Source organism: Salvelinus namaycush, chromosome 2, assembly GCF_016432855.1.
Source record: "Salvelinus namaycush isolate Seneca chromosome 2, SaNama_1.0, whole genome shotgun sequence".
NCBI lineage: Eukaryota > Metazoa > Chordata > Actinopteri > Salmoniformes > Salmonidae > Salvelinus > Salvelinus namaycush.
This window is the reverse complement of record NC_052308.1, coordinates 9,956,207-9,979,554: the sequence shown is the minus strand read 5'-3', so window position 1 is coordinate 9,979,554 and position 23,348 is coordinate 9,956,207. Positions and strand designations below refer to the sequence as shown.

Genomic DNA, 23,348 nt, shown 5'->3' with positions numbered 1-23,348 from the left:
CTAGGCCACATGCCGCCTCTGACCACTAGGCCACCTGCCGCCCTGGACACTAGGCACACCTGGCGCCATCTGACCACTAGGCCACTGCCGCCTCTCGACCACTAGGCCACCTGCCGCCTCTGACCACTAGGCCACCGCCGCCTCTGACCACTAGGCCACCTGCCGCCCTTGACCACTAGGCCACCTGACCCCTTCTGACCACTAGGCCACCTGCGCCCTGTGACACTAGGCACCTGGCGCCCTCGTGACAAACTAGGCACCTGGCAGACCCTCTGGACCACTAGGCACCTGCGCCCTCTGACCACTAGGCCACCTGCCGCCCTACCTGACACTAGGCCACCTCGCCGGCACTCTGACCCACTAGGCCACCTGCAGCCCTCTGACCTCCAGAGCTACCTGAGCCTTGACCACCAGATTACTGATGCCTCTGACCACCAAGCTACCGACGCCCTTGACCACCAGGCCACCTCTGACCACCAGGCTACCTGACGCACTCTGGGACCACTAGTCACCTGCGCCTTGACCACTAGGCCACTGACGCCCTCTGACCCACTAGGCCAGGCCGTGCCAGGCCCTCGCCTCTGACCACTAGGCCACATTGCCGCCCTCTGACCACTAGCCATGCGCCTGCCATAGCCTTTTCCCTGCGCGTGACCACCTGGCACGGGCACTTACCCAGCACATGGCGCCCTTGCCACTAGGCCACCACGGCCCTCTGAACCCACTAGGCCACTGGCGCCCCTAGAACCAACTAGGCCACCTGCCGCCTCTGACCACTAGCCACGCCGCCCCAACTGGCCCGCCCTATGACACTAGGACACCTGCCGCCCATGACCACTAGGCCACCTGCCGGCCTGTGACAACTAGGCCACCTGCCGCCCTGTGACAAACTAGGCCACCTGGCGCCCTCTGACAATAGGCCCAACTGGCGCACTTGACACATAGGCACTGCCGCCTCGGACCACAGGGCCACCTGCCGAACTCTGACCACTAGGGACCACCTGACGCCCCTGACCACAGGCCACCTGACGGCCCTCTGACCAGTAGGAACCTGCCGCCCATCTGACCACTCAGGCCACCTGCCGCCCTCTGACCACTAGGCCACCTGCCGGCCCTGTGACCACTAGGCCACCTGCCGCCCTGTGAATAGCAATCCCTCGACACTAGGCCACCTGCGGCCCTCTGACCACTAGCCTGCCGACCTGACCCTGCCCCTGCCCGTGAACCACTAGGCCCATGGTGCCCTCTGACCACTAGGCCACCTGCCGCCCTGTGACCATAGGCCACCTGGCCGCCCCTTGACCACTAGGCCAACCTGCGACCTTGACACTAGCCACCGGACGCCCTCTGACCACTGGCCACCTGACGCCCTCTGACACACTAGGCCACCCATCGACCTGCCACCTCGCCCTCTACCTAGGCCACCTGCGCCTACTGACCACTAGGCCACCTGCCGCCCTCGACCACTAGGCCAACCTGCCGCCCTGTGACCCACTAGGCACCTGCCGCCTGTGACCACTAGGCCACCTGCACGCTCGTGACCATAGGCCACCTGCCTGCACTTGACCACTAGGCCACCTTGCCTTCTGAGCCACTGGACCCACTAGCGCCTGACCATAGGCCACTGCGCCCTGTGGACCACTAGAGCCACCTGGGCCCTCTGACAACTAGGCCACCTGGGCCCTCTACAACGGCATGGCCCTAGACCACTAGGCCACCTGGAGCCCTCTGACACTAGGCACCATGCGCCACTTGTGACCACTAGGCACCTGCCGCCCTTGACCCACTAGGCCACCTGCCGCCCTCTGGACACTAGCCACCGCGCCCTCTGACCACTAGGCCACCTGAGTCCCTCGACCAACTAGGCCACTGCCGCCCTTGTACACTAGGCCACCCTTGCCCGGCACCTCGCGCACTAGGCCACCTGCCGCCTTGACACTCGGCCACCCTCTGCCACCGAGGCTACCTGACGGCCCTCGGACTCTAGATACCGACGCTCTCTGACCACCAGATTACCTGATAGCCTATGACACCACAGGCTACCTGACGCCCTCTGACCACCAGGCCACCCTATGACCCACCAGGCCACCCTGACCGCCCTCCTGGACCACCAGGCTACCTGACGCACTCTGACCACTAGGTCACCTGCCGACCTCTGACCACTAGGCTACCTGACACCCTCTGACCACTAGGCCACCTGCCGCCTGAACCTAGGCCACCTGCCGCCCTGTGACACAGGCACCTGCCGCCTGTGACCACTAGGCCACCTGCCGCCCTGTGACCACTAGGCCCCTGCAGCCCCTGACACTAGGCCACCTGCCGCCCTCTGACCACTAGGCCACCTGGCGCCCTCTGACCACTAGGCCACCTGGCGCCCTCTGACCACAGGCCACCTGCCGCCTACTGACAACTAGGCCACCTGCCGAATCTGAACACTAGGCCACATGACGCACTCTGACCACTTAGGCCACTGAGCCCTTGACCACTAGGCCACCTGACGCCCTCTGACCACTAGCCACCTGCGCCCTGACCACTAGGCCACTGCCGCCCTCTGACCATAGGCACACTGCGCCCCTGTGACACACTAGGCGCACATGCACGCCTGTGCCACTAGGCCACCTGCCGCCCTGTGACCACTAGGCCACCTGCCGCCCTGTGACCACTAGGCCACCTGCCGCCCTGTGACCACTAGGCCACCTGGCGCCCTCTGACCACTAGGCCACTGCCGCCCTCTGACCACTAGGCCACTGCGCCTCGGACCACTAGGCCATCTGCCGCCCTCTGACACTAGGCCACCTGCCGCCCTCTGACCACCGGCCACCCTCTGACCACCAGGTACCTGACGCCCTCTGACCACCAGATTACTGATCCCTCTGACCATCAGGCTACTGACGCCCTCTGACCACCAGGCCACCTCTGACCACAGGCACCTGAGCCCTCTGACCACAGGCTACCTGACGCACTCTACCACTAGGTCACCTGCCGACTCTGACCACTAGGCTACCTGACGCCCTTGACACTAGGCCAACTGCCGCCCGTGACCACAGGCCACTGCGCACCTGTGACCACTAGGCCACCTGCCGCCCTCTACCACTAGGCCACCTGCCGCCCTGTGACCACTAGGCCACCTGCCGCCCTCTGACCACTAGGCCACCTGCCGCCCTCTGACCACTAGGCCACCTGCCGCCCTCTGACCACTAGGCCACCTGCCGCCCTCTGACCACTAGGCCACCTGCCGCCCTGTGACCACTAGGCCACCTGGCGCCCTCTGACCACTAGGCCACCTGGCGCCCTCTGACCACTAGGCCACCTGCCGCCCTCTGACCACTAGGCCACCTGCCGCCCTCTGACCACTAGGCCACCTGCCGCCCTCACACAGGCCACTGCCGCCTCTGACCACTAGGCCACCTGACGCCCTCTGACCACTAGGCCACCTGACGCCCTCTGACCACTAGGCCACCTGCCGCCCTCTGACCACTAGGCCACCTGCCGCCCTGTGACCACTAGGCCACCTGCCGCCCTGTGACCACTAGGCCACCTGCCGCCCTGTGACCACTAGGCCACCTGCCGCCCTCTGACCACTAGGCCACCTGCCGCCCTCTGACCACTAGGCCACCTGCCGCCCTCTGACCACTAGGCACCTGCAGACCTCGACACTAGGCCCTGACGCCCTCTGACACTAGGCCACCTGACGCCCTCGACCACTAGGCCACCTGACGCCCTCTGCTAACTCGCGCCACCTGCCGCCCTCTGACCACTAGGCCACCTGCCGCCCTCAGACACTAGGCCACCTCGCCGCCTCTGACCACTAGGCCACCTGCCGCCCTGTGACCACTAGGCCACCTGCCGCCCTGTGACCACTAGGCCACCTGCCGCCCTGTGGACACTAGCACTAGCCGCCCTGTGAACATAGGCACCTGCCGCTGGGACCACTAGGCCACTGGCGCCCTGTGACACTAGGCCACCTGGCGCCCTCTGACAACTAGGCCACCTGGCGCCCTCTGACAACTAGGCCAACCTGCCGACCTGTGACACAGGCCACCTGCCGCCCTGTGTGACCACTAGGCCAGGGCGCCCTCTGACCACTAGGCCACCTGCCGCCCTCTGACCACTAGGCCACCTGCCGCCCTCTGACCACTAGGCCACCTGCCGCCCTCTGACCACTAGGCCACCTGCCGCCCTCTGACCACTAGGCCACCTGCCGCCCTCTGACCACTCGGCCACCCTCTGACCACCAGGCTACCTGACGCCCTCTGACCTCCAGACTACCTGACGCCCTCTGACCACCAGATTACCTGATGCCCTCTGACCACCAGGCTACCTGACGCCCTCTGACCACCAGGCCACCCTCTGACCACCAGGCCACCTGACGCCCTCTGACCACCAGGCTACCTGACGCACTCTGACCACTAGGTCACCTGCCGACCTCTGACCACTAGGTACCTGACACTCTACTGACCTAGCACTCTGACACTAGGCCACCTGCCGCCCTCTGTGACCACTAGGCACCTGCCGCCCTGTGACCACTAGGCCACTGCCGCCCTGTGACACTAGGCACCTGCCGCCTGTGACCACTAGGCCACCTGCGCCCCTCTGACCACTAGGTCACCTGCCGCCCTCTGACCACTAGGCCACCTGGCGCCCTCTGACCACTAGGCCACCTGCCGCCCTCTGACACAGGCCACCTGCCGAACTCTGACCACTAGGCCACCTGACCACTAACTGACCCCACTGACCACTAGCCACTGACGGCCTCTGACCACTAGGCCACTAGCCACCCTCGACCCTCACTGCCACTGCCGCCCTCTGACCTCTAGGCCACCTGCCGCCTGTGACCACTAGGCCACTGCCGCCCTGTGACCCTAGGCCACCTGCCGCCTGTGACCACTAGGCCACCTGGTGCCCCTGACACTAGGCCACATGCCGCCCTGTGACCACTAGGCCCCCTGCCGCCCTGGACAATAGGCCACCTGCCGACCTCTGACCCACTAGGCACCTGACGGCCCTGACCACTAGGCCACCGCCGCCTCTGGACCCACTAGGCCACCTGCCGCCCTCTGACCACTAGGCCACCTGCCGCCCTGTGACCACTAGGCCACCTGCCGCCCTCTGACCACTAGGCCACCTGCCGCCCTCTGACCACTAGGCCACCTGGCGCCCTCTGACAACTAGGCCACCTGGCGCCCTCTGACAACTAGGCCACCTGCCGCACCTTGACCATAGGCCACCTCCGCCCTCTGACCACTAGGCACCGCCGCCCTCTGACCACTAGGCCACCTGCCGCCCTCTGACCACTAGGCCACCTGCCGCCCTCTGACCACTCGGCCACCCTCTGACCACCAGGCTACCTGACGCCCTCTGACCACCAGATTACCTGATGCCCTCTGACCATCAGGCTACCTGACGCCCTCTGACCACCAGGCCACCCTCTGACCACCAGGCCACCTGACGCCCTCTGACCACCAGGCTACCTGACGCACTCTGACCACTAGGTCACCTGCCGACCTCTGACCACTAGGCTACCTGACGCCCTCTGACCACTAGGCCACCTGCACGCACCTGTGACCACTAGGCACCTCCGCGTGACCACTAGGCCACCTGCCGCCCTCTGACCACTAGGCACGCGCCCTCGACCACTAGGCACCGACCCTTGCACTAGGCCACCTGCCGCCCCTGGGGCTGTGACCACTAGGCCACCTGCCGCCCTCTGACACTAGGCACCTGCCGCCCCTATGACCGACTAGGCCACCTGCCGCCCTGACCACTAGGAACACTGCTTCCTCTGACCACTAGGCCACCTGCCGCCCTTGACCACTAGGCCACCTGCCGCCCTGTGACCACTAGGCCACTGGCGCCTCTCGACAACTAGGCCACTGCCGCCCTCGACCACTAGGCCACCTGCCGCCTCTGACCACTAGGCCACCTGCCGCCCTCTGACCACTAGGCGCCACTGCCGCCCCCCTCTGACCAACTAGGCCACTGACGCCCTCTGACCACTAGGCCACCTGAGCCCCTTGACCAGTAGGCCACTGACGCCCTCTGACCACTAGGCCACCTGCCGCCCTGTTGACCACTAGGCCACCTGCCGCCCTCTGACCACTAGGCCACCTGCCGCCCTCTGACCACTAGGCCACCTGCCGCCCTCTGACCACTCGGCCACCCTCTGACCACCAGGCTACCTGACGCCCTCTGACCTCCAGACTACCTGACGCCCTCTGACCACCAGGCTACCTAGGCCCTCTGACCACCAGGCCACTCGACCACTCTGACGCCCTCTGACCACCAGGACCTGACGCCCTCTGACCACCAGGCCACATGACGCCCTTGACCACAGGCCACCTGACGCCCATCTGACACCAGGCCACCTGACGCCCTCTGACCACCAGGACAACTGACGCCTCTGACCACCAGCACCTGACGCCCCTGACCACCAGCCACCTGACGCCCTCTGACCACCAGGCCACCTGACGCCCTCTGACCACCAGGCTACCTGACGCCCTCTGACCATCAGGCAACATCCGACACCAGGCTACCTGACGCCCTTGACCACCAGGCTACCCGACGCCTCTGACACCAGGCTACCTGACGCCCTGACCACCAGGCCACTGACGCCCTCTGACCACCAGGCTACCTGACGCCCTCTGACCACCAGGCCAGCCCTCTGACACCAGGTCCTGACGCCCTGACCACCCAGGCCAGCATGAGCCCTCTGACCACCAGGCCAGCTGAGCCCTCTGACCACCAGGCCAGCTGCACGCACTCTGACCACCAGGCCACCTGCCGCCCTCCTGACCACTAGGCCACCTGCCGCCCTCTGACCACTAAGGCCACTGCCGCCTCTGACCACTAGGACACTGACGCCTCTGACCAAGGCACCTGCGCCCTCTGGACCAAGCCACCTGCGCCCTGACCACTAGGCCACGCCCTCTGACCACTAGCCCTGCGCTGACCATAGGCCACCTGCCCCTGGACCCTAGCACTGCCCTCCTAGGCCACCCTCTACATAGGCCTGCCGCCTCTGAACACAGGCCACCTGACGCCCTCGACCACTAGGCCACCTGCCGCCTCGTGACACAGGCCACCTGCCGCCCTCTGACCACTAGGCCACCTGCCGCCCTCTGACCACTAGGCCACCTGCCGCCCTGACCATAGGCCAACCATGCGCCTCTGACACTAGGCCACTGCCGCCTCTGACCACTAGGCCCACAGCCGCCCCTCTGACCACTAGGCCACTGCCGCCCTCTGACCACATAGGCCACCTGCCGCCCTCTGACCACTAGGCCACTGCCGCCTCTGACACTCGGCCACCACTTGCACCAGGCTACCTGACGCCCTCTGACCTCCAGACTACCTGACGCCCTCTGACCACCAGATTACCTGCCGCCCTCTGACCACTAGGCCACCTGCCGCCCTCTGACCACTCGGCCACCCTCTGACCACCAGGCTACCTGACGCCCTCTGACCTCCAGACTACCTGACGCCCTCTGACCACCAGGCTACCTGAGGCCCTCTGACCACCAGGCCACCCTCTGACCACCAGGCTACCTGACGCCCTCTGACCACCAGGCTACCTGACGCCCTCGACCACCAGGCACTGAGCCTCTGACCCACAGGGCCACCTGACGCCCTCTGACCACCAGGCCACCTGACGCCCCTCTGACACCAGGCCACTGACGCCCTCTGACCACCAGGCTACCTGGCCCTCTGACACACCAGGCCACCTCTGAACCACCAGGCTACCTGACGCCCTCTGACCCAGGCACCTGAAGCTCTGGCCACCAGGCCACCTGACGCCGACCAACAGGCTACCTGCCGCACTCTGACACTAGGTTACCTGCCACCCTCAGACCACTAGGTTACCTGCCGCATCTGACCACCAGGCTACCTGACGCCCTGACACCAGGACCAGCTGACGCCCTCTGAACCACAGGCCAGCTGACGCACTCCTGACCACAGGCCACCTGACGCCCTCTGACACCAGGCCACTGAAGCCTCTGACCACCAGGCCACACCTGACGCCCTCTGGACACCAGGCCACCTGACGCCTTGACCACCAGGCACCGGAACGACCTTGACCACCAGGCCACCTGACGCCTCTGACCACCACGCACCTGACGCCTCTGACCACCAGGCCACTGACGCCCTCTGACCACCAGGCCACCTGACGCCCTCTGAGCCACCAGGCACCTGACGCCCTCTGGCCACCAGGCCACCTGACGCCTCTGGCCACCAGGCCACCTGACGCCCTCTGGCCACCAGGCACCTGCCGCCCTCTGGACCACCAGGCCACTGCCGCCCTCTGACCACCAGGGCTACTGCCGCACTCTGACCACTAGGTACTGCCACCCTCAGACCTCTAGGTTACATGCCGCCATGACCCACCAGTCTACCTGACGCCTCTGACCACCAGGGCACCTGACGCCCTCATGACCACCAGGCTACCTGACGCCCTCTGACCACCAGGTGCACCCTCTGACCACCAGGCTACCTGACGCCCTCTGACCACCAGGCTACATGACGCTCTGAACAGGCACCGACGCCTCTGACCACCAGGCCACCTGACGCCTCTGACACCAGGCCACCTGAGCCCCGACACCAGGCCACCTGACGCCCTCTGACCACCAGGCCACTGACGCCCCTCTGACCACCAGGCTACCTGGACGCCCCTCTGACCACCAGGCCACCTGACGCCCTCTGACCACAGCCACCGACGCCCTCTGACCACCAGGCTACTGACGCCTCTGACCAACCAGGCTACCTGACCCTCTGACCACCAGGCTACCTTGACGCCCTCTGACCACCAGGCTACCTGACGCCCTCTGACCACCAGGCTACCTGACGCCCTCTGGCCACCAGGCCACCTGCCGCCCTCTGACCACCAGGCTACCTGCCGCACTCTGACCACTAGGTTACCTGCCACCCTCAGACCACTAGGTTACCTGCCGCCATCTGACCACCAGGCTACCTGACGCCCTCTGACCACCAGGCTACCTGACGCCCTCTGACCACCAGGCCACCCTCTGACCACAGGTACTCTGACGCCTCTGACACCAGGGCTACCTGACGCCCTCTGACCACCAGGCTACTGACGCTATGACCCACCAGGCTACCTGAGCCCTCGACCACCAGGCCACCTGCCGCCCTTGACCACCAGGCTACTGCCGCCTCTGACCACTAGCGTACCTGCCGACCCTCTGACCACTAGGTACCTGCCGCCATCTGACCACCAGGCTACTGACGCCCTCTGGACCACCAGGCCACCTGACGCCTCTGACCACCAGGTACCTGACGCCCTCTGACACCAGGCTACCTGACGCCCTCTGACCAGACCAGGCCACCTCTGACCCAGGCTCATCGAGCCTCTGACCACCAGGCTACCTGACCCCTCTGACCACCAGGCCACCTCTGACCACCAGGCTACCTGACGCCTCTAGGCCACCAGGCCACCTGACGCCCTCTGAGCCACCAGGCCACTGCCGCCCTCTGAGCCACAGGCTACCTGACCGCCCTCATTGACCACCAGGTACCTGACCCTCTGACCACAGGCGACCTGACGCCCTCTGACCACCAGGTAGACCCTGACGCCCTCTGACCACCAGGCTACTGACGCCCTCTGACCACCAGGCCACCCTCTGACCACCAGGCTACCTGACGCCCTCTGACCACCAGGCACCTGACGCCCTCTGACCACCAGGTCCACCTGACGCCCTGACACCAGGCACTGACGCCCTCTGACACCAGGCCACCTGACGCCCTATGACCACCATGGCACCTGACGCCTCTGACCACCAGGCCACCTGACGCCCTCTGACCACAAGGCCCCTGACGCCTCTGACCACCAGGCACCTGCGCCCTCTGACCACCAGGCCTACCTGCCGCCCTCTGACACCAGGCACCGCCGCCCTCTGACCACCAGGCAACTGCCGCCCTCTGACCACCAGGCTACCTGCCGCACTCTGACCACTAGGTACCTGCCACCTCAGACCACTAGTACCTGCCGCCATCTGACCACCAGGTACTGACGCCCTCTGACCACCGGCCACCTGACGCCCTCTGACCACCAGGCCACCTTGTACCACCAGGCTACGACAGCCCTCTGACCACAGGCTACCTGACGCACTCTGACCACCAGGCTACCGACGCACTCTGACACCAGGCTACCTGACGCCCTCTGTCCACCAGGCTACCTGACGCCCTCTGGCCACCAGGCCACCTGCCGCCCTCTGACCCACAGGCACATTGCCGCACTCTGACCACTAGGTACCTGCGCCCTCTGACCACTAGGTTACCTGCCGCCATCTGACCACCCAGGCTACCTGACGCCTCTGACCACCAGGCCACCTGACGCACTTGACCACCAGGCCACTGACGCACTCTGACCACAGGCACTGACGCCCTCTGACCACCAGGCCACCATGACGGCCCTCTGACACCAGGCCACCTGACGCCCTCTGACCACCAGGCTACCTGAGCCCTCTGCCACCAGGCCCCTCTGACCAACAGGCTACCTGAGCCTTGACCACCAGGCTACTGACGCCCTCTGACCACCCAGGCCCTCTGACACCAGGATACCTGAAGCCTCTGACCACCAGGCTACCTGACGCCCTCTGACCACCAGTGCACCTGACGCCCTCTGACCACCAGGCCACCTGACGCCCCTACCACCAGGCCACCTGACGCCCTCTGACCACCAGGGCCACCTGACGCCTTGACCACCAGGCACCTGACGCCCTCTGACCACCAGGCCACCTGACGCCCTCTGACCACCAGGCCACCCTCTGACCACCAGGCTACTGACGCCTCTGAACACCAGGCACCTGACGCCCTCTGACCACCAGGCCACCTCTGACCACCAGGCTACCTGACGCCCTCTGACCACCAGGCTACCTGACGCCCTCTGACCACCAGGCCACCTGACGCCCTCTGACCACCAGGCCACCTGACGCCCTCTGACCACCAGGCCACCTGACGCCCTCTGACCACCAGGCCACCTGACGCCCTCTGACCACAGGCCACCCTCTGACCACCAGGCTACCTGACGCCCTCTGACCACCAGGCCTAACCTGACGCCCTCGACCACCAGGCCACCTGACGCCCTCTGACCACCAGGCCACCTGACGCCCTCTGACCACCAGGCTACCTGACGCCCTCTGACCACTAGGCCACCTGCCGCCCTTTGACCACCAGGCCACCTGACCACTAGGCTACCTGCCGCCCTCTGACCACTAGGCTACCTGCCGCCCTCTGACCACTAGGCCACCTGACGCCCTCTGACCACAAGGCCACCTGACGCCCTCTGACCACAAGGCCACCTGACGCCCTCTGGCCACAAGGCCACCTGCCGCCCTCTGGCCACCAGGCCACTGCCGCCCTTGGCCACCAGGACACCTGCCGCCTCTGGCCACAGGCCACTGCGCCTCTGGCCAACAGGCACCTGCGCCTCTGCGCCAACAGCCACCTGCGCCCTCTGGCCACCAGGCCACACTGACGCCCTCTGCCACCAGGCTACTGACGCCCTCTGCCACCAGGTTACCTGACGCCCTCTTACCACAGGCTCCTGCCGCCCTCTGACCACAGGCTACCTGCCGCCCCTATGACCACCAGGCTACCTGCCGCCCTCTGACCACCAGGCTAACTTGCCGCCCTCTGACCACCAGGCTACCTGCGCCCTATGCCACCAGGCTACCTGCCGCCTCTGACACAGGCTACCTCGACCCTCTGACCACCAGGCTACCTCGCCGCCCCTCTGACCACCAGGCTACTGAAGGCCCTCTGACCAACTAGGCTACTGCTGACGCACTCTGACCCACTAGGCTACCTGCTGACGCCCTCTGACACCAGGCTACCTGCTGACGCACTTCTGACCACCAGGCTACCTGCTGCGCCCTCTGACACCAGGCTACCTGAAGCTCTCTGCTGCTCGAAAGTCCAGGTGGATGGCTGTTTGCAAAGTGAGTTGGTGCTTCGTCTCAAAAATAAATACCCAAAGTGTTTCTCAAAACTACGACTCTGAGATTAAGAGTCTCATGCTCTACCGTCTGAGCTAGCCCGGCAGCTCAATTGAGGTACTGACTTGGACCGAATGTTGTACAGCTCTGTTTGTTCAAAATATGGTGATCGGGTAGAGTGCTTCACATGGCTCCTGTGGTGCAATCGGTTAACCCGTGGGATTTATACAGCAGTATGTAGCGAAGCGATGTTGTGGTTGTGAGTTCGAGCCTCACAAGGAACAAGTACATTTCTTGAACCCTCTGCCTGTCTTTTTCTTGTCCAGAAAAGGAGGATTTTTCACTCCATTTAGGAGGACGTTTCACAAGTAATTGGTATGTCATTAGGATAACAGGTCAGATTGCAGGCACAGCTACGATTAAATCCCATAACCTCCTGTATCACCAGCTAAGGCTGACACATTAGCAATGCAGGGTGGCAAGCCTGCTCGAAAGTCCAGGTGGATGGCTGTTTGCAAAGTGAGTTGGTGCTTCGGCTCAAAAAGAAATACCCAAAGTGTTTCTCAAAACTACGACTCTGAGATTAAGAGCCTCGTGCTCTACCGACTGAGGTAGCCAGACAGCTCAATTGTGGTACTGACTTGGACCGAAAATTGTACAGCTAGTTTGTGCAAAAATTGGTGATCAGGTAGAGTGCTTTGCATGGCTCCTGTGGCGCAATCGGTTAGCGCGTGGTACTTATACAGCAGTATGCAGCGAAGCAATGCCGAGGTTGTGAGTTCGAGCCTCACCAGGAGCAAGTTTGTTTCTTAAACTTTCTGCCTGTCTATTTCTTGTCCAGAAAAGGAGCTTATATCACTCCATTTAGGAGGACGTTTTACAAGTAAATGGTATGTTATTTAGATAACAGGTTAGAGTGCCAGCACAGCAAGGATTCAAACCCATATTCTCCTGTATCACCAGCTAAGGCTGACAGGTTAGCAATGCAGGGTGGCAAGCCTGCTCGAAAGTCCAGGTGGATGGCTGTTTGCAAAGTGAGTTGGTGCTTCGACTACAAAAAGAAATACCCAAAGTGTTTCTCAAAACTACGACTCTGAGATTAAGAGCCTCGTGCTCTACCGACTGAGGTAGCCAGACAGCTCAATTGTGGTACTGACTTGGACCGAAAATTGTACAGCTAGTTTGTGCAAAAATTGGTGATCAGGTAGAGTGCTTTGCATGGCTCCTGTGGCGCAATCGGTTAGCGCGTGGTACTTATACAGCAGTATGCAGCGAAGCAATGCCGAGGTTGTGAGTTCGAGCCTCACCAGGAGCAAGTTTGTTTCTTAAACTTTCTGCCTGTCTATTTCTTGTCCAGAAAAGGAGCTTATATCACTCCATTTAGGAGGACGTTTTACAAGTAAATGGTATGTTATTTAGATAACAGGTTAGAGTGCCAGCACAGCAAGGATTCAAACCCATATTCTCCTGTATCACCAGCTAAGGCTGACAGGTTAGCAATGCAGGGTGGCAAGCCTGCTCGAAAGTCCAGGTGGATGGCTGTTTGCAAAGTGAGTTGGTGCTTCGACACAAAAAGAAATACCCAAAGTGTTTCTCAAAACTACGACTCTGAGATTAAGAGCCTCGTGCTCTACCGACTGAGGTAGCCAGACAGCTCAATTGTGGTACTGACTTGGACCGAAAATTGTACAGCTAGTTTGTGCAAAAATTGGTGATCAGGTAGAGTGCTTTGCATGGCTCCTGTGGCGCAATCGGTTAGCGCGTGGTACTTATACAGCAGTATGCAGCGAAGCAATGCCGAGGTTGTGAGTTCGAGCCTCACCAGGAGCAAGTTTGTTTCTTAAACTTTCTGCCTGTCTTTTTCTTGTCCAGAAAAGGAGCTTATATCACTCCATTTAGGAGGACGTTTTACAAGTAAATGGTATGTTATTTAGATAACAGGTTAGAGTGCCAGCACAGCAAGGATTCAAACCCATATTCTCCTGTATCACCAGCTAAGGCTGACAGGTTAGCAATGCAGGGTGGCAAGCCTGCTCGAAAGTCCAGGTGGATGGCTGTTTGCAAAGTGAGTTGGTGCTTCGGCTCAAAAAGAAATACCCAAAGTGTTTCTCAAAACTACGACTCTGAGATTAAGAGCCTCGTGCTCTACCGACTGAGGTAGCCAGACAGCTCAATTGTGGTACTGACTTGGACCGAAAATTGTACAGCTAGTTTGTGCAAAAATTGGTGATCAGGTAGAGTGCTTTGCATGGCTCCTGTGGCGCAATCGGTTAGCGCGTGGTACTTATACAGCAGTATGCAGCGAAGCAATGCCGAGGTTGTGAGTTCGAGCCTCACCAGGAGCAAGTTTGTTTCTTAAACTTTCTGCCTGTCTTTTTCTTGTCCAGAAAAGGAGCTTATATCACTCCATTTAGGAGGACGTTTTACAAGTAAATGGTATGTTATTTAGATAACAGGTTAGAGTGCCAGCACAGCAAGGATTCAAACCCATATTCTCCTGTATCACCAGCTAAGGCTGACAGGTTAGCAATGCAGGGTGGCAAGCCTGCTCGAAAGTCCAGGTGGATGGCTGTTTGCAAAGTGAGTTGGTGCTTCGGCTCAAAAAGAAATACCCAAAGTGTTTCTCAAAACTACGACTCTGAGATTAAGAGCCTCGTGCTCTACCGACTGAGGTAGCCAGACAGCTCAATTGTGGTACTGACTTGGACCGAAAATTGTACAGCTAGTTTGTGCAAAAATTGGTGATCAGGTAGAGTGCTTTGCATGGCTCCTGTGGCGCAATCGGTTAGCGCGTGGTACTTATACAGCAGTATGCAGCGAAGCAATGCCGAGGTTGTGAGTTCGAGCCTCACCAGGAGCAAGTTTGTTTCTTAAACTTTCTGCCTGTCTTTTTCTTGTCCAGAAAAGGAGCTTATATCACTCCATTTAGGAGGACGTTTTACAAGTAAATGGTATGTTATTTAGATAACAGGTTAGAGTGCCAGCACAGCAAGGATTCAAACCCATATTCTCCTGTATCACCAGCTAAGGCTGACAGGTTAGCAATGCAGGGTGGCAAGCCTGCTCGAAAGTCCAGGTGGATGGCTGTTTGCAAAGTGAGTTGGTGCTTCGGCTCAAAAAGAAATACCCAAAGTGTTTCTCAAAACTACGACTCTGAGATTAAGAGCCTCGTGCTCTACCGACTGAGGTAGCCAGACAGCTCAATTGTGGTACTGACTTGGACCGAAAATTGTACAGCTAGTTTGTGCAAAAATTGGTGATCAGGTAGAGTGCTTTGCATGGCTCCTGTGGCGCAATCGGTTAGCGCGTGGTACTTATACAGCAGTATGCAGCGAAGCAATGCCGAGGTTGTGAGTTCGAGCCTCACCAGGAGCAAGTTTGTTTCTTAAACTTTCTGCCTGGATTTTCTTGTCCAGAAAAGGAGCTTATATCACTCCATTTAGGAGGACGTTTTACAAGTAAATGGTATGTTATTTAGATAACAGGTTAGAGTGCCAGCACAGCAAGGATTCAAACCCATATTCTCCTGTATCACCAGCTAAGGCTGACAGGTTAGCAATGCAGGGTGGCAAGCCTGCTCGAAAGTCCAGGTGGATGGCTGTTTGCAAAGTGAGTTGGTGCTTCGACACAAAAAGAAATACCCAAAGTGTTTCTCAAAACTACGACTCTGAGATTAAGAGCCTCGTGCTCTACCGACTGAGGTAGCCAGACAGCTCAATTGTGGTACTGACTTGGACCGAAAATTGTACAGCTAGTTTGTGCAAAAATTGGTGATCAGGTAGAGTGCTTTGCATGGCTCCTGTGGCGCAATCGGTTAGCGCGTGGTACTTATACAGCAGTATGCAGCGAAGCAATGCCGAGGTTGTGAGTTCGAGCCTCACCAGGAGCAAGTTTGTTTCTTAAACTTTCTGCCTGTCTATTTCTTGTCCAGAAAAGGAGCTTATATCACTCCATTTAGGAGGACGTTTTACAAGTAAATGGTATGTTATTTAGATAACAGGTTAGAGTGCCAGCACAGCAAGGATTCAAACCCATATTCTCCTGTATCACCAGCTAAGGCTGACAGGTTAGCAATGCAGGGTGGCAAGCCTGCTCGAAAGTCCAGGTGGATGGCTGTTTGCAAAGTGAGTTGGTGCTTCGACTCAAAAAGAAATACCCAAAGTGTTTCTCAAAACTACGACTCTGAGATTAAGAGCCTCGTGCTCTACCGACTGAGGTAGCCAGACAGCTCAATTGTGGTACTGACTTGGACCGAAAATTGTACAGCTAGTTTGTGCAAAAATTGGTGATCAGGTAGAGTGCTTTGCATGGCTCCTGTGGCGCAATCGGTTAGCGCGTGGTACTTATACAGCAGTATGCAGCGAAGCAATGCCGAGGTTGTGAGTTCGAGCCTCACCAGGAGCAAGTTTGTTTCTTAAACTTTCTGCCTGTCTATTTCTTGTCCAGAAAAGGAGCTTATATCACTCCATTTAGGAGGACGTTTTACAAGTAAATGGTATGTTATTTAGATAACAGGTTAGAGTGCCAGCACAGCAAGGATTCAAACCCATATTCTCCTGTATCACCAGCTAAGGCTGACAGGTTAGCAATGCAGGGTGGCAAGCCTGCTCGAAAGTCCAGGTGGATGGCTGTTTGCAAAGTGAGTTGGTGCTTCGGCTCAAAAAGAAATACCCAAAGTGTTTCTCAAAACTACGACTCTGAGATTAAGAGCCTCGTGCTCTACCGACTGAGGTAGCCAGACAGCTCAATTGTGGTACTGACTTGGACCGAAAATTGTACAGCTAGTTTGTGCAAAAATTGGTGATCAGGTAGAGTGCTTTGCATGGCTCCTGTGGCGCAATCGGTTAGCGCGTGGTACTTATACAGCAGTATGCAGCGAAGCAATGCCGAGGTTGTGAGTTCGAGCCTCACCAGGAGCAAGTTTGTTTCTTAAACTTTCTGCCTGTCTTTTTCTTGTCCAGAAAAGGAGCTTATATCACTCCATTTAGGAGGACGTTTTACAAGTAAATGGTATGTTATTTAGATAACAGGTTAGAGTGCCAGCACAGCAAGGATTCAAACCCATATTCTCCTGTATCACCAGCTAAGGCTGACAGGTTAGCAATGCAGGGTGGCAAGCCTGCTCGAAAGTCCAGGTGGATGGCTGTTTGCAAAGTGAGTTGGTGCTTCGGCTCAAAAAGAAATACCCAAAGTGTTTCTCAAAACTACGACTCTGAGATTAAGAGCCTCGTGCTCTACCGACTGAGGTAGCCAGACAGCTCAATTGTGGTACTGACTTGGACCGAAAATTGTACAGCTAGTTTGTGCAAAAATTGGTGATCAGGTAGAGTGCTTTGCATGGCTCCTGTGGCGCAATCGGTTAGCGCGTGGTACTTATACAGCAGTATGCAGCGAAGCAATGCCGAGGTTGTGAGTTCGAGCCTCACCAGGAGCAAGTTTGTTTCTTAAACTTTCTGCCTGTCTTTTTCTTGTCCAGAAAAGGAGCTTATATCACTCCATTTAGGAGGACGTTTTACAAGTAAATGGTATGTTATTTAGATAACAGGTTAGAGTGCCAGCACAGCAAGGATTCAAACCCATATTCTCCTGTATCACCAGCTAAGGCTGACAGGTTAGCAATGCAGGGTGGCAAGCCTGCTCGAAAGTCCAGGTGGATGGCTGTTTGCAAAGTGAGTTGGTGCTTCGGCTCAAAAAGAAATACCCAAAGTGTTTCTCAAAACTACGACTCTGAGATTAAGAGCCTCGTGCTCTACCGACTGAGGTAGCCAGACAGCTCAATTGTGGTACTGACTTGGACCGAAAATTGTACAGCTAGTTTGTGCAAAAATTGGTGATCAGGTAGAGTGCTTTGCATGGCTCCTGTGGCGCAATCGGTTAGCGCGTGGTACTTATACAGCAGTATGCAGCGAAGCAATGCCGAGGTTGTGAGTTCGAGCCTCACCAGGAGCAAGTTTGTTTCTTAAACTTTCTGCCTGTCTTTTTCTTGTCCAGAAAAGGAGCTTATATCACTCCATTTAGGAGGACGTTTTACAAGTAAATGGTATGTTATTTAGATAACAGGTTAGAGTGCCAGCACAGCAAGGATTCAAACCCATATTCTCCTGTATCACCAGCTAAGGCTGACAGGTTAGCAATGCAGGGTGGCAAGCCTGCTCGAAAGTCCAGGTGGATGGCTGTTTGCAAAGTGAGTTGGTGCTTCGACACAAAAAGAAATACCCAAAGTGTTTCTCAAAACTACGACTCTGAGATTAAGAGCCTCGTGCTCTACCGACTGAGGTAGCCAGACAGCTCAATTGTGGTACTGACTTGGACCGAAAATTGTACAGCTAGTTTGTGCAAAAATTGGTGATCAGGTAGAGTGCTTTGCATGGCTCCTGTGGCGCAATCGGTTAGCGCGTGGTACTTATACAGCAGTATGCAGCGAAGCAATGCCGAGGTTGTGAGTTCGAGCCTCACCAGGAGCAAGTTTGTTTCTTAAACTTTCTGCCTGTCTATTTCTTGTCCAGAAAAGGAGCTTATATCACTCCATTTAGGAGGACGTTTTACAAGTAAATGGTATGTTATTTAGATAACAGGTTAGAGTGCCAGCACAGCAAGGATTCAAACCCATATTCTCCTGTATCACCAGCTAAGGCTGACAGGTTAGCAATGCAGGGTGGCAAGCCTGCTCGAAAGTCCAGGTGGATGGCTGTTTGCAAAGTGAGTTGGTGCTTCGGCTCAAAAAGAAATACCCAAAGTGTTTCTCAAAACTACGACTCTGAGATTAAGAGCCTCGTGCTCTACCGACTGAGGTAGCCAGACAGCTCAATTGTGGTACTGACTTGGACCGAAAATTGTACAGCTAGTTTGTGCAAAAATTGGTGATCAGGTAGAGTGCTTTGCATGGCTCCTGTGGCGCAATCGGTTAGCGCGTGGTACTTATACAGCAGTATGCAGCGAAGCAATGCCGAGGTTGTGAGTTCGAGCCTCACCAGGAGCAAGTTTGTTTCTTAAACTTTCTGCCTGTCTATTTCTTGTCCAGAAAAGGAGCTTATATCACTCCATTTAGGAGGACGTTTTACAAGTAAATGGTATGTTATTTAGATAACAGGTTAGAGTGCCAGCACAGCAAGGATTCAAACCCATATTCTCCTGTATCACCAGCTAAGGCTGACAGGTTAGCAATGCAGGGTGGCAAGCCTGCTCGAAAGTCCAGGTGGATGGCTGTTTGCAAAGTGAGTTGGTGCTTCGGCTCAAAAAGAAATACCCAAAGTGTTTCTCAAAACTACGACTCTGAGATTAAGAGCCTCGTGCTCTACCGACTGAGGTAGCCAGACAGCTCAATTGTGGTACTGACTTGGACCGAAAATTGTACAGCTAGTTTGTGCAAAAATTGGTGATCAGGTAGAGTGCTTTGCATGGCTCCTGTGGCGCAATCGGTTAGCGCGTGGTACTTATACAGCAGTATGCAGCGAAGCAATGCCGAGGTTGTGAGTTCGAGCCTCACCAGGAGCAAGTTTGTTTCTTAAACTTTCTGCCTGTCTATTTCTTGTCCAGAAAAGGAGCTTTTTTCACTCCATTTAGGAGGATGTTTTACAAGTAAATGGTATGTTATTTAGATAACAGGTTAGAGTGCCAGCACAGCAAGGATTCAAACCCATATTCTCCTGTATCACCAGCTAAGCCTGACAAGTTAGCAATGCAGGGTGGCAAGCCTGCTCGAAAGTCCAGGTGGATGGCTGTTTGCAAAGTGAGTTGGTGCTTCGGCTCAAAAAGAAATACCCAAAGTGTTTCTCAAAACTACGACTCTGAGATTAACCTGTCTGGCTCTGGCGTTCCGCCAGCAGAACTCCTCCCACATTCCACTGAAAAGGCAGAGCGCGAAATTCAAAATATATTTTTTTGAAATATTTAACTTTCACACATTAACAAGTCCAATACAGCAAATGAAAGGTACACATCTTGTGAATCCAGCCAACATGTCCGATTTTTAAAATGTTTTACAGCGAAAATAGCACGTATATTTATGTTAGCTCACCACCAAATACAAAAAAGGACAGACATTTTTCACAGCACAGGTAGCATGCACAAATCCAACCTAACTAACCAAGAACCAACCAAACTAACCAACAAACAACTTCATCAGATGACAGTCTTATAACATGTTATTCAATTAATCTATGTTTTGTTCGAAAAATGTGCATATTTCAGGTATAAATCATAGTTTACATTGCAGCTACAATCAGAAATTGCACCGAAAGCAGCCAGAATAATTACAGACACCAACGTCAAATACCTAAATACTCATCATAAAACATTTCTGAAAAATACATAGTGTACAGCAAATGAAAGACAAGCATCTTGTGAATCCAGCAAATATTTCCGATTTCTTAAGTGTTTTACAGCGAAAACACAATATAGCGTTATATTAGCTTACCACAATAGCCAGAAACACAAGCCATTTCCCAGCAGCAAAAGTTAGCGATCGTAACAAACCAGCAAAAGATATATAATTTTTGACTAACCTTGATAAGCTTCATCAGATGACAGTCCTATAACATCAGGTTATACATACACTTATGTTTTGTTCGAAAATGTGCATATGTCACACCCTGGCCTTAGTTATCTTTGTTTTCATTATTATTTTAGTTAGGTCAGGGTGTGACATGGTGAAGTATGTGTTTTTGTATTGTCTAGGGTGTTGTATGGTTTAGGGGGTTAAGTAGAGTAGATGGTTTAGTGTTCAGTGTAGGTGTCTAGGAAAGTCTATGGTTGCCTGAATTGGTTCTCAATTAGAGACAGCTGGTTATTGTTGTCTCTGATTGGGAGCCATATTTAAGGCAGCCATAGGCTTTAGCTGGTTGTGGGTAATTGTCTATGTGTAGTGTTTGTGTCAGCACTATTTGTCTGTATAGCTTCACGGTCGTCAGTTTGTTATTTTGTTAGTTTGTGTATAGTTGTTAGTTTCTTGTTTTTTCTCTCTTCTAAAATAAAAGAAGTTGTATTTTGCAAACGCTGCGCCTTGGTCCACTTTCTCACAAGAAGACGATCGTGGACAGAATTACCCACCAATCTAGGACCAAGCGGCGTGTCAAGCGGCAACAGGACCCACCTACACAGGATTCATGGACATGGGAGGAGATACTGGATGGAAAGGGACCTTGGGCACAACCGGGAGAATATCGCCTCCCTCGTGAAGAGCTGGAGGCAGCTAAAGCCGAGAGGAGGCGATATGAGGAGGCAGCACGGAAGCAAGGCTGGAAGCCTGTGAGTACAACCCAAAAATTTCTTGGGGGGGGCCTTAAAGGGAGTGTGGCGAAGTCAGGTAGGAGACCTGTGCCTACTCCCTGTACTTACCGTGGAGAGCGAGAGTACGGGCAGACACCGTGTTACGCAGTAGAGCGCATGGTGTCTCCTGTACGTGTGCATAGCCCGGTTCGGTACATTCCAGCTCCACGTATCGGCCGGGCTAGATTGAGCGTTGAGCCGGATGTCATGAAGCCGGCCCAACGCATCTGGTCACCAGTGCGTCTCCTCGGGCCGGCTTACATGGCACCAGCCTTACGCATGGTGTCCCCGGTTCGCCTACATAGCCCGGTGCGGGTTATTCCACCTCCCCGCACTGGTCGGGCGACGGGGAGCATACAACCAGGTAAGGTTGGGCAGGCTCAGTGCTCAAGGGAGCCAGTACGCCTGCACGGTCCGGTATTTCCGGCGCCACCTCCCCGCCCCAACCCAGTACCACCAATGCCTCCTCCACGCACTAGCCCTATGGTGCGTGTCTCCAGCCCTTTACCACCGGTGCCTACACCACGCACCAAGCCTCCTGTGTGTCCCCAGAGTCCTGTGCGTCCTGTTGCTGCTCCCCGCACTAGCCCTGAGATGCGTGTCCTCAGCCCGGTACCACCAGTTCCGGCACCACGCACTAGGCCTAATGTGCGTCCCCAGGGTCCAGCATGCCCTGTTCCTTCTCCCCGCACTAGCCCTGAGATGCGTGTCCTCAGCCTGGTACCTCCAGTTCCGGCACCACGCACCAGGCCTACAGTGCGTCTCAGCCGGCCAGAGTCTGCCGTCTGCCCAACGGCGCCTGAACTGCCCGTCTGCCCAACGGCGCCTGAACTGCCCGTCTGCCCAACGGCGCCTGAACTGCCCGTCTGCCCAACAGCGCCTGAACTGCCCGTCTGCCCAACGGCGCCTGAACTGCCCGTCTGCCCAACGCCGTCTGAACTGTCCGTCTGCCAAGCGCCGCATGAACTGCCCGTCTGTACTGAGTATTCAAAGCCACCCGTCTGTACTGAGCCTGCAAAGCCGCCCGTCTGCCATGAGCCTTCAGAGCCGTCCGCCAGACAGGAGCCGCTAGAGCCTTCCGCCAGACAGGAGCCGCTAGAGCCTTCCGCCAGACAGGAGCCCCTAGAGCCTTCCGCCAGACAGGATCAGCCAGAGCCTTCCGCCAGACCGGATCAGCCAGAGCCTTCCGCCACACCGGATCAGCCAGAGCCTTCCGCCAGACCGGATCAGCCAGAGCCTTCCGCCAGCCATGAGCAGCCAGAGCCTTCCGCCAGCCATGAGCAGCCAGATCCGTCAGCCAGCCATGAGCAGCCAGATCCGTCAGCCAGCCATGAGCAGCCAGATCCGTCAGCCAGCCATGAGCAGCCAGATCCGTCAGCCAGCCATGAGCAGCTAGATCCGTCAGCCAGCCATGAGCAGCCAGATCCGTCAGCCAGCCATGAGCAGCCAGATCCGTCAGCCAGCCATGAGCAGCCAGATCCGTCAGCCAGCCATGAGCCGTCCAGCCAGGATCCGCCAGAGCCGTCCAGCCAGGATCCGCCAGAGCCGTCCAGCCAGGATCCGCCAGAGCCGTCCAGCCAGGATCCTCCAGAGCCGTCCAGCCAGGATCCGCCAGAGCCGTCCAGCCAGGATCCGCCAGCCAGCCAGGATCCGCCAGAGCCAGCCAGCCAGGATCCGCCATTCAGTCCGGTGCTGCCCCTTAGTCCGGTGCTGCCCCTTAGTCCGGTGCTGCCCCTTAGTCCGGTGCTGCCCCTTATCCCGGTGCTGCCCCTTATCCCGGTGCTGCCCCTTATCCTGGTGCTGCCCCTTAGTCCGGTGCTGCCCCTTAGTCCGGTGCTGCCCCTTAGTCCGGTGCTGCCCCTTAGTCCGGTGCTGCCCCTTAGTCGGGTGCTGCCCCTTAGTCGGGTGCTGCCCCTTAGTCCGGTGCTGCCCCTTAATCCAGTGGGGTTAAGTTGGAGGGTGGTCATTTGGAGGAGGCTACGAAAGCGGGTAGTGACTGTGGTGGGGTGGGGACCACGACCAGTGCCAGAGCCGCCACCGTGGACAGACGCCCACCCAGATCCTCCCCTAGACTTTATGCTGGTGCGCCCGGAGTTCGCACCTTAAGGGGGGGGTTATGTCACACCCTGGCCT

At 57.4% G+C, this 23,348-nt stretch overlaps 14 non-coding genes across 14 annotated transcripts; all 14 read left to right on the top strand.

Moving 5' to 3' along the window:
* The first annotated feature begins 12,653 nt into the window (after positions 1 to 12,653).
* trnai-uau lies at positions 12,654 to 12,747 on the top strand. The gene is made up of 2 exons: positions 12,654 to 12,691; positions 12,712 to 12,747. It is a non-coding gene; the product is annotated as a tRNA-Ile (tRNA).
* A 422-nt stretch (positions 12,748 to 13,169) lies between these two features.
* trnai-uau lies at positions 13,170 to 13,263 on the top strand. The gene is made up of 2 exons: positions 13,170 to 13,207; positions 13,228 to 13,263. It is a non-coding gene; the product is annotated as a tRNA-Ile (tRNA).
* A 421-nt stretch (positions 13,264 to 13,684) lies between these two features.
* trnai-uau lies at positions 13,685 to 13,778 on the top strand. Its single transcript has 2 exons — positions 13,685 to 13,722; positions 13,743 to 13,778. It is a non-coding gene; the product is annotated as a tRNA-Ile (tRNA).
* A 421-nt stretch (positions 13,779 to 14,199) lies between these two features.
* Positions 14,200 to 14,293, top strand: trnai-uau. The gene is made up of 2 exons: positions 14,200 to 14,237; positions 14,258 to 14,293. It is a non-coding gene; the product is annotated as a tRNA-Ile (tRNA).
* Positions 14,294 to 14,714: 421 nt separating this feature from the next.
* On the top strand, positions 14,715 to 14,808 carry trnai-uau. The gene is made up of 2 exons: positions 14,715 to 14,752; positions 14,773 to 14,808. It is a non-coding gene; the product is annotated as a tRNA-Ile (tRNA).
* A 421-nt stretch (positions 14,809 to 15,229) lies between these two features.
* Positions 15,230 to 15,323, top strand: trnai-uau. The gene is made up of 2 exons: positions 15,230 to 15,267; positions 15,288 to 15,323. It is a non-coding gene; the product is annotated as a tRNA-Ile (tRNA).
* A 420-nt stretch (positions 15,324 to 15,743) lies between these two features.
* On the top strand, positions 15,744 to 15,837 carry trnai-uau. The gene is made up of 2 exons: positions 15,744 to 15,781; positions 15,802 to 15,837. It is a non-coding gene; the product is annotated as a tRNA-Ile (tRNA).
* Positions 15,838 to 16,258: 421 nt separating this feature from the next.
* On the top strand, positions 16,259 to 16,352 carry trnai-uau. Its single transcript has 2 exons — positions 16,259 to 16,296; positions 16,317 to 16,352. It is a non-coding gene; the product is annotated as a tRNA-Ile (tRNA).
* A 421-nt stretch (positions 16,353 to 16,773) lies between these two features.
* Positions 16,774 to 16,867, top strand: trnai-uau. The gene is made up of 2 exons: positions 16,774 to 16,811; positions 16,832 to 16,867. It is a non-coding gene; the product is annotated as a tRNA-Ile (tRNA).
* A 421-nt stretch (positions 16,868 to 17,288) lies between these two features.
* Positions 17,289 to 17,382, top strand: trnai-uau. Its single transcript has 2 exons — positions 17,289 to 17,326; positions 17,347 to 17,382. It is a non-coding gene; the product is annotated as a tRNA-Ile (tRNA).
* A 421-nt stretch (positions 17,383 to 17,803) lies between these two features.
* On the top strand, positions 17,804 to 17,897 carry trnai-uau. Its single transcript has 2 exons — positions 17,804 to 17,841; positions 17,862 to 17,897. It is a non-coding gene; the product is annotated as a tRNA-Ile (tRNA).
* Positions 17,898 to 18,318: 421 nt separating this feature from the next.
* trnai-uau lies at positions 18,319 to 18,412 on the top strand. Its single transcript has 2 exons — positions 18,319 to 18,356; positions 18,377 to 18,412. It is a non-coding gene; the product is annotated as a tRNA-Ile (tRNA).
* A 421-nt stretch (positions 18,413 to 18,833) lies between these two features.
* Positions 18,834 to 18,927, top strand: trnai-uau. The gene is made up of 2 exons: positions 18,834 to 18,871; positions 18,892 to 18,927. It is a non-coding gene; the product is annotated as a tRNA-Ile (tRNA).
* Positions 18,928 to 19,348: 421 nt separating this feature from the next.
* On the top strand, positions 19,349 to 19,442 carry trnai-uau. Its single transcript has 2 exons — positions 19,349 to 19,386; positions 19,407 to 19,442. It is a non-coding gene; the product is annotated as a tRNA-Ile (tRNA).
* Positions 19,443 to 23,348: the final 3,906 nt, after the last annotated feature.